We start from the raw sequence: 10,367 nt of genomic DNA, 5'->3' as shown, positions 1-10,367 counted from the left end.
TCTTTCTTTCTTTCTTTCTTTCTTTCTTTCTTTCTTTCTTTCTTTCTTTCTTTCTGTTTGTGTATATGAGAACCAGCCTAGTATAGTGGTTCGAGTGTTGGAATAGGACTCTGGGAGGCCAGGGTATGAACACTTTGCCATAGAAACACTCTGGGTGACCTTGGGCAAGTTACACTCTTTCAGCCTTAGAGGAAGGCATGACAAACCCTATTTTAACAAACCCTGTCAAGAAAAGCCTGTAATTGGCTTTCTTTAAGGCAATCCTAAATCAGAATTGACTCAAAGGCATATAACAACAACAAAAATGTGTATCCCCTTTTTACACACAGGAATAACCTTAGTCATATTTGCTGCACCCTTACTTTCTCTTGGAAAGTGGAAGTACTGAAAGCATTGTCCTCCATCCAAGAATCTGGTGTGTGTGTGTGTGTGTGTGTAAAAGAAGGAGCTGTGTTTGTTGCTTTCTTGCAGACAGCCCTGAAAGGACAATGAGAGAAGTCCTGTCCAGCTTTTACAGGCCATCTTAACTAAGAATGAGTTTGCATAGCACTTCATTCTGTGGGGATAGAGCTGACTGATTTATTATGTCTAGTTCCCACAACACTCATCTGAGCCACATGCACATAAGGAAAAAGAGCCACGTGCACTGCTTAAGTCTTCCTTGAGTGATCTGATTAAAACATATGGCCTTTGATGGGTGTGTGAGGGAAATCAGGCCTTCTCAGATTCAAATTAACTATGAATGATTATTTAGTTTGGGTGTTGTTCATTTGTAAATTAGAGCCTCTGAAGTTCTGTAAAGAGATAGGCAGATAGAAAGAGTCCTTCCCTTTCTCACAACAGATCTAAAGCTGATATTTATAACGTAAGTAGCACAAGAAAAGGGACCAGACAAATGTTGAAACTCCTTTGGCCTCAATGTGTATTAGCTCACACCATGGATGTTCATTTACTTATACATTTCTTCTCTACTTTTATGCTTTTGGGTAGGTCACAAGCTATTGCATCATCTGGTGTTTGCTGATAAATGCAAATACACCTACAATTGCTAGGTGTGCCTGAACGTACTGATCTTGCAAGTATACTCTTGTAAACCTTGATTTATCTTCATATTATGTAAACGTTTATCTCATCTCAAACCCATTCATGTAGATTCTACATTGTAGATAATGTACAATATATTTATTACCCACTTCATGCACTTGTTACAGTAAGCTTTTGTCAGAAAAACGTAGCTTTTTAAGCAACATCAACTTCAATCTCACAACATCAACTTACTTATCACAACAAATGGCCGCCCGCCTCACCAGGCAGGCCGCTTTGCCGCCGGGAGCCACACTGCAAGGCTCCCAGGCTTGCCCCAGCATGCCTTGCTGGAGCAGGCTGTGCTGCTATTGGGCTGATGTGAGGAGGAGAGGTCCTTCCACCTTAGTGGACTGCTCTGGAAGGCATGAGGACCTCTCTATGGTGTGCCCTGGTCCTCCAGGGCAGCCCATTGGCTGGATTGCCTTGGGGGAGGGGCCACCATGCCTGCTATGCATGCTGGGGCCTGGCCTATATAAGGGCTATGTGGTCTGGCCCCAGTGCCATTCACTGCTTGGTTCTCCCACCCTCGGGTTGGTGGTTTTAGTCACAACTTCAGGGGTGGCCACATAGGTCATGGATCTGGTTGGTGTGGTTACTAGGGCTATGGAGCACTGGTATGGGAGTCATTAGGTACCCGGGGGTGATGAGGGCATATGTTGTGGCCATTGTGGGGGCCACAATGTGGTAGCACCGCCCGGTGACTAGGGGCTTAGAGAACATGTGAGAGGCTGGTGGCATGGCTGTGAGATGGCATTCCTTAGTCCCTAGGTCATCCCATTGCCTGGCGGTCACCTGGTATGCAGCTTATCGAACCACCGGGGGGTTGTTCGATACTACAGATCCTGACCTCATGCTTTGGGCCAACCCTACCAATTTTATTTGCTTGCTGAATAAAGTTGTGGTCTTTCCTCCAGCTTTGGCTCATGTGTTTACTTCAGCGGCCTCCTAGGCAAATTCTAGTTTCCTGCCCTTCAGTTTAACTAAGAAAATTAAGTGAATATAATTGTTGAGGGTTTCAGGAAATAACAGCAAAATAATTTTTTCCAAAATTGTGGGGTTCTTTAAAACAAAAAGAAAATTGCTAGAAAGTAACATTTTCTCTTTTTTATTGTATTTACAGAAAACTTTTTCTTTATCACATGATTGCTGTAGACCAGATGGAGAATGGAGACTTGTCATGGCTTGTTTCTTTTATGAAGATGGGACAAGAAGTGAAATATTTGGAACAAAAAAGAAATTTTGGTTGTGCTATTCCACCCAAATTCTTGCCCTCCCCAAGCATGGTTTAATTATATAAGCATTCTCAAAAGAATGTTGTTATGTCTAATTATTATGCCTTCTTTTTTCTTGAATTTTACCTCTAGCTGTTCTTTTTACAGATTTACAGTCTAAAAGTTGTGAAACAGAGGTCAGGAAAGGAAAGGAAACAAGCAAGAAGGGAAACCATGTTTAGACAACATAAGGAAGCAAAAATTATTCAGTAGAAAATATGGATCTCTAATAAGCATTTAAGCATCATGATTTAAACCCAGTTGCCAGTTCCAGCTAGAGTAGACCCAGTAAATATATAAAATGTTGGCTTATGTAACTTCCATTGGTTGAATGGGTTTACTCTAAGAAGCAATAGCAAGTACATCTCTATACTGCTTATCAGTGCACTTAAGCACTCCCTAAGTGGTTTATAAAGTGTAAGCTAATTTCCCCCAACAATCTGGGTACTCATTTTAGTGACCTTCGAAGGATGCAAGCCTGAGTCAAGCATGAGCCCTTTTGCTGGTACAGTATTAAACTCGCAACCTTATGGTTTTGAGTGAATGGCTGCAGTACAGGCATTTAACCACTGCACCACCAGAGCTAAGGACTAATATTTGAATGTAGCATATGATCCAAATGGCTGTGGTACACCAAGATGCCCAAGTAAAGATGTAAAAGGAGAAATATAGCCAGCCCATAGTGTGATGTTTAGGTCAATGCCCACATGAAGAAACTTAAAAGGATTATCAAGAAGAGAGCAAAGTAGCTGGAAGAGTGCAATATCTGACTTCAGGCACTGATGTTGTATAGAGCAATAGCAGCAATTAGGCCAATGAAGGGTACTGACAAAAGGATACCAAGCAGCACATGAGAAAGAAGACAAAGAGATCTGGATGGGGAAATGATTCCTTGGTGCCTCAAAGCAGAAGTACACATTGCTTTTTTTTTCCTTCAGAAGAAAAAAAATAAGGATTGGAAGAATTCCAGGTGCTAAAAAACTGGATGAGGCCAGCCTTGGGTGGTGTGTATGTGTGTCTGTCTGTCTGTGTGTGCCTGTCTGTCTCTCGATCTTCAAGCCACCTGTCAACTTTATAGTGACCCCATGCATTTTTCATAGGGTGTTCTTAGGCAAAGTATACTCAGAGGTGGTCCTCCTAGTTCCTTTCACTAAAACATAACCTATACCACCTGGCATTCCTTGGTTGTCTCTCATCAAAGTACTAACCAGGGCTGGTCCTGCTTAGCTTCCAAAATCAGATGCTATCTGGTGCCTCTAACTGGTATATGTCTCATTTATATAATCAGTCGACTTTGATGTTGACAGCAGGAAGATGGGTGGTTGAAAATGACTTCCTACATACAGAAACAAGTGATATTGACCTCTTTTTTGTGACAAATTAGTCTTTTTGTGCAATTGGGTTATATAACAGAAAAAAATCATGGGTGAATATACAAATACGCAAAAAAAACACTTGTTGCCTAAACTGAAACATTCTAGGGAACACTTGATCAGCTTATTCCAATGATATTATAGAGCTTTACCTGACCATCACCAGCTGGTAGAAAAGTATTGAGTTTGGCCATTGATGGTTTTGTTCTGTTTGTTTGTGATAAGAACTTTCAAAAATTTATAAATTGATTTATGAATTAATGCATTTTAAAAAATGTGGAAGAAAAAGAAACTGGCAAATTTGTCCACGTCTAGTTTCTTCAAATAGTGCATTGATGATGGCATGAGATAACATGATAAAATGACATGGAAAATTGAGCAAAAATGATGGGGGGGGGGGGGGGAGGGGGGACCATGGCATGGAGAAGAGAGGGTTAACACTGAATCAGCCTGAATCAGATAACCCCTTCTGGACTTGCTATTTGCAAGCAGGGGGGAAGCTCATATGTCATGGTTTAGGTTAGTCCCCCCCATCCCACCATGCAGCTGTTTGCAAAAAATAAAAAATAAAAACAAGTGGAAACCATGTGACAAATTTCACACCTCTAGTTTAGCCCTAGGTTGGGAAGAGAGAGAGAGGTCAAAATTTACTAGTCATTTTGGCACAGCAAAGTTTTCCTCTCTTACTTTTGCAAGAACGATGTCGATGGAAAATTCTATACTACACAACTCACTTGGCAAGCTGCACCAGCTAGGTATGAGGGCGTGAGATGATCATCATCATCATCATCTCCTGGCTCAGCCCTATCAATATAAAGCATAACTCAGCCCTCAGTGCTTGTATCTGGGTCCAGCTACAACCATGAAGACATTCGGTGCTTTCCTTCTTGTGAGTCTCCTTGTCATTTCATTAGAGATACCTCTTGCATCTGGTACAAGAATCCCTAGAGGTAAGTTCAAAGGCAACATTCTGCTGCAAGGGATATGCGAGACAGAAGTAAAAGTCCCCTTTACTTCTGCTAAAGGAGGATATTCTTTTTTCTCTTCTCCTTCTTCATGCTATTCTGTCCCACCAGTTGAAAGGAAGCTGCCTGCCAGAGTCTTAGCATGAGACCAAGCAGATGCTGTGGAGCCATGCTTGTAAACTCCCAGCTGCCTCATGATCTGTCCAGACCAGGGGTGAAATAATTTGTGGTCCCAGGGCTTCATGTGTCCCAAGGCAGTTTTTGTGGCCCCTGACTTTCCTAGATGTCACTTTTTTGGGTAATGTGGGGTAGACTGCTTCTCTTAGAAGGCTCCAGGGGTGGAAATTCATCTTTAAATAGGTTGCAGATGTACACCCAGCATCAAAACTACTTGTTTTCTCAAAGCCATCAATATCCTTTCAAACTATTCAATTATATATTGTTATGATCCCATGTTAACTGCCATGGCAACATCCTATGACAATCCTGAATCTCAGTTCTCTGCCTGAGAATTCTAAATACCCCTCCTTAAAACTGCAAATCCCAGAATGCAACAGGAGGCAGCTAGAGCAGTGAAAGTGGAATAGTAGCACTATAAGAGTATAGTGTGATAAACACCTAAGATTCCATAGGCTGCACCCATGTCTGTTAAAGTGAAATCATAGTGTTATAATTGTTATTGTTCTGTGCCTTCAAGTTGTTCCTGATTTATGATGATCCCATCACAGAAGTTTTCTGACAAGATTTGTTCAGAGGGAGTTTGCCTTTGTCTTCTTCTAAAGCTGAGAGAGTGTGACTTGCCCAGGGTGACCATGTGGGTTTCCATGGCCAAGCAGGAATGTGAACCCTGGTCTCCAGAGTCATAGTCCAACTGTCAAACTACTACACCAGGGCCCCCCAGAACTGGATTGGTGTTTACTTCCTTTTTTGTATTTGTTATTTTAAAGGGAAGGATTTGTGTAAAAGTCAAGTTCAGAGATAGTGACCAGCCTAAGATTCCTCTGAGAGTTTTCTGGCCCACTGCAGAATTGAATCAGGATCTCCCAAGTCACAGGGCAACTTTCTAATCCCACTACACCATATTATTCCTGCTCTTTTCTGTTCATCCTCTTTCCCCTCATAGTCTTTTTCTTTGTTTCTCACCCTCTCTCTCAGTATCTATCTTGAACTGTAACTCACCTGTTTACTTATTTTTCCAGTGATGGCAGCATTGGCATCAGGGGAGAGATAACTTCTGCTGTGATGCCTATGCTGCAATAGGACTAAGAGATTTCAAAGTATTTCAGAGTACCTTCCCACTCCCTAGGGTATGTGACACTGTGGTCAGCATCGCATGGATGAGTTCTTTTAATACAGCATTTGGCAAATCAAGATTAGGACAAAGGGGGAAATGTCTTTCATTATACTCTTTTTCTCTCTATTTAAGGGAAACCAGGACTCTGTCCATTTGTTGCTGGAAGATGCCGGATGCTTAATCCACCTGACAAATGTCATTCTGACTTTGAATGCCCAAATGAACTAAAATGCTGTGAAGGGATCTGTGGGAGAGACTGCGTCAAACCAATATTTGGTATTGTAGACAACAAGATTTTCATATTATGTTGAGGCAGAATATGCTTTAGCCAGGAATTCTAGTTTATCATCTGAGGGAGGAAGTAAGGTTAGATTTGAGTCATTCCTCAAGTCAAGGGAGTCGAGAAATTGGAAGTGGTGTGGCTTTCAGGGTGCTCAAAAAGTACTGAACATTGTTGGCTAAGAACAGGAGAGGTAAAATTGTACTATGGAATGTCACATAAGGCCTCAGATTTTAATGTAATGGATGAACACATCCACATGCATGGATGCAGTCCTTCAAATATCTTGGCTCCAACAAGACAACCAATAGCATGTGGTTCAAGTGCAGGGGTCTCTTTCAATAGTGACAGGTGAGTCCCTTCTTGTTTACAGATCATGGGCCATGGGAATAATAATTAGCACTTTTATAATGTCTTAATTCCTATTGTGAGTCCTGACTAAAGCAGTCTCACTGAATCATTTGTATTTACCTATGTGCTGACTCACCATTCAACAATTGATTCAATAGGTCTACCCTAGTTTAGACTAATCAAGAGTCTACTTACTGAGTCCTGGATTCCCAGCATATAATTCAAAGTGCGAATTATTATTTCATTAGTCTGTGATTTGAAAAGGAGTGAGGACCCATCTGGTCACAATCAAATACTCCCCACCCCACCAGCACATGTACCAAAAATATATACTGTACTCTGCAAAAAACCTACTCTAGATTATGCATTTTGGATCAATGCAGTTTCTGAGTTTAAAAGGAGTGTATTGCAATATTCAGGGTTGGTTCGAAAGTGATACTGTACTCTGTGTACTCAAGCAAAGACACACGGATTTAGATGCTATCTCATTCCCCAGGTAGACATAGTGGTAGACATAGTGGTGGCTGGTCAGCACCTTGGCTAGTTCCTTGAAACTAAAACCAAGAGAAGAGTCACTGTCTTCTGAGAAAAAATAATCATTATCTAAATAAGGACAATTAAAATTCCTATGTCACATGGGCTTAATCTACATAATTGATCTTGGAACAATACAAGAGATGAACAAATGTCAGGAAACAATGGTACATATACACACATGCATATATATTCATTCACACACAGGGATTAAATCTCACTGGCGGTCACCGTAGTCTCACAATGTCACCGTAACTATCTTTTGTCTATTCTTTTGTTTAGCTATTGTTTGTTTTACAAGAGAAGTTAATCTTAAAAGGAACTGAAGAATATACTGATACTCTCCTAGTCTCTTTTCCTCTTCTTTGTGAAGGGCAATTAATTCTTATTCATTGTTTGTACATATTACTGTAGGTTCATATTTTTGCTGAGCCAATCATGGTTAACCACAACTCATGAATAAACAGAAATGTGGGAGTTTGTGCTGTCATTGTTCAAAAGGCCTTGAGACTTTAATTAGAGCTATATTATTACATGTGAATAAGAAGGACGTTTGTGCCCTGAATGAGCCAAAACCAGTAGGTCCTCTTTAACAGTCTTCAGAAATTGTACAATCCACAAAAAGTATGGTTTGTGGTCCAAGCAGACCAGAAAACTCAGTCCATAATGAGTTGGCGATGTGCCCTCTTGTTCAGACCACAAGCCACAGGTTATGCACCTTGAAACATTCAGAAGCAGCACAGTAGTTATGCAATAATTATGTACTCGTTGTGATGGTCATATTTAACCTGATAAATATTTTTCCCTCTCTTTCCTTTAGTATAATTTTTACTCCTCTGATGGAAATCCAGCACTGACAAGAATGCCCTGCACCAGTACTTACCATGGTATCTGGTGTGTGCGACCAGTGATTTTTCTTCTAATTAGCCAGGGACAGGTATTTATGCCCTGGGCTACCATTTTTCTTCCTTCCTGCAAACTTATCACAGACCTGCAGCTGATGGTTTTCAGACCAGCACTGGCTCATGGATCACCACTTTGAGCAGCACTGCTCTATACTATGTTGTTTCACTGGTGACATTTATGAGACTGTATGTCAAATGCTCATCACGTTTCTTGGAAGAAAATTAATCCTGAATCACTCATTGGACTGCCTCTCCTGAAATAATAAATTCATCCTGAGATCACCATTCATTGATTAATATTAATTAACAACATGCTACAGTGTAGGGCCTCTTCTATGCTATTATATCTATGATCATGCTTATGACTGGGAGACCACAGCCCATGTATCTAATGTGTAGGAGAAACTCTAGCAAGTGAATGGGTGATCTGAACCTGGGAACAACATATTCAAACCAAAACTTGTGGAAGAATGAGTCACTATTTGAAGGAATGCCTTCTGATTATTTTGAAACCTTAGTCTTGGGGTGGGGGAGCAAAGATGAATTGTGCATTCAAATTGTGAGATACCAAGTAAATAGTCATTATCTTTCATGTTTATTCTTACGATAACACTATAATGATACACATTGCAGAGGGTATCATGTAGCCCTTGACATATTGTTGAACTGCAATTGCCAGGCTCACAGGCCTAGCCAGTTGAGCCTATTGTGTGGAATACTGGTAATTGTAGTCCAACAATATCTGGGAGCCTGTGTGGTTCTCACTATAAACAATGAAAACAGCCTAATATTCAAAACAGAACTGAGCCCAAACAAATATTTTTAACAAATCCTGTAAATTTATTTAATATTTCCTTTTTGAGGCCTATTATTGGGGTCATTTTTGAAACAGCATTGATTTTCATTTTCATGTTTGGGTTTCTGCCGAAACATAAAAATATCCCATTCATTAGGTGCACATATTATGCCATCTTCTACCTGTGTCTAATGTGGTTTAAGTAGCATAAGCTGATGATTTGACATCATGCAATATAATTCTTTGTCTTATATAATGTCACATTATATGGCACTACTGGATGTGGGATCATGTTCAAGAAAGTCATTACAAAAAGTGAAGTCAGCAATGGCAGCAGCAGGTTTTCTAATGATAGTGAGAATGACTGTTCAATGTCAGCTGCACAAAGGAATAGACATGGTATAGAGGTGTGGTGGCTGTATTGTTATGTACAAGTCAGTTTTGACTGGTGGTGATACTCTGAATGAGACACTTCCAAGAAACCTTGTTACCAAACCTGTCCAGATGTTGCAAACTCAGGGAGGACATGATTTCCTTGACTGAGGGATGAAACACATGGTCAAAATGAAGAGGCTTCCAGCCACTTTAGAGGTGTTTAGATGATGCATGCCTCCAAAGCATCCAGAAGCTACGTTGCTTAAGACCTAAGTAAAAAGGAACCAGAATAATCCAGCTCCTGGTGGCTCAGGTTGGTCCCTGCATGCACATCCCTCTTTTTGAGTGGGCTGTGGTCAGCGGGTTTCAACCTGCTTCTGTTGGGAGTGGACTTGGGCTGCTCTTTCCTGCCCATCTGTTCCAGCCCTGAGTCAATCCATGTTCCTCATTTCCTATTGCTCTCAACTTTACCAAGCATTGCAATCTTTTCCATTGTTGATGGTTACCTAGTGTATGATGGAAGATGTGTATTGAATGTACTAAAATGTGCTTTTTAAAAAAAGTTAACACATACACCCATCATAAATGTTTGGGCAAAAATTCTACAACCAGAATACTGAATTTTCAGCCTGCATTTCAGTGCAGTCTGAATTATTGGCCATTGCCTCTCAAGACCAAACAATAATGTATGTCATATCTATCACCCTTGTGCCTCCTACTTCAAGGTGAAATGCTCTTAGGGGAAGGAACTGATACTTTTCATGGGAAGGTTAGGGTTTTAATTCTCACTTTACTCTGTAATTGACTACACTTGGAACTCTGTAACTCAATACACCTGGAATAATTACCAATAAACTATCTTCTTCAGCAGTTGCAAATCTCTTGCTAACCAAAAAGATTAGCTCAAACAGGGCTACATACAAGTATGTCTGACTTTTAGTGGCTGGGATTATGGTGAACATGAAAGTACCATGGGCCCTTTCACTAGTAAAATTCTGGTATTATGATTCCACTTTAGCTGCCATGATTCTATCCTATGGAATTGTCAAGTTCACAGTTTAGGGAGGAATATTCAGAATTCTCAGCCAGAGTAGTCTAGTGCCTCATTAAACTATAAACCACAGGGGTCCACAGGAT

The 10,367-nt window shown here is 40.6% G+C and overlaps 1 protein-coding gene and 1 long non-coding RNA gene across 2 annotated transcripts in view; one reads left to right on the top strand and one right to left on the bottom strand.

The window, feature by feature from the left end:
* Positions 1-10,367, bottom strand: part of RBPJL (recombination signal binding protein for immunoglobulin kappa J region like) — a 233,698-nt gene that overhangs the window by 131,646 nt on the left and 91,685 nt on the right. The window lies entirely within an intron of this gene.
* LOC121929382 lies at positions 4,596-9,998 on the top strand. The gene is made up of 3 exons (XR_006103661.1): positions 4,596-4,680; positions 6,122-6,265; positions 7,975-9,998. It is a non-coding gene; the product is annotated as an uncharacterized LOC121929382 (long non-coding RNA).

This window comes from Sceloporus undulatus, chromosome 4, assembly GCF_019175285.1.
Source record: "Sceloporus undulatus isolate JIND9_A2432 ecotype Alabama chromosome 4, SceUnd_v1.1, whole genome shotgun sequence".
In the NCBI taxonomy this organism is placed as follows: domain Eukaryota; kingdom Metazoa; phylum Chordata; class Lepidosauria; order Squamata; family Phrynosomatidae; genus Sceloporus; species Sceloporus undulatus.
The sequence above is the reverse complement of the archived record's forward strand: the minus strand, read 5'-3'. Positions and strand labels throughout refer to the sequence as shown.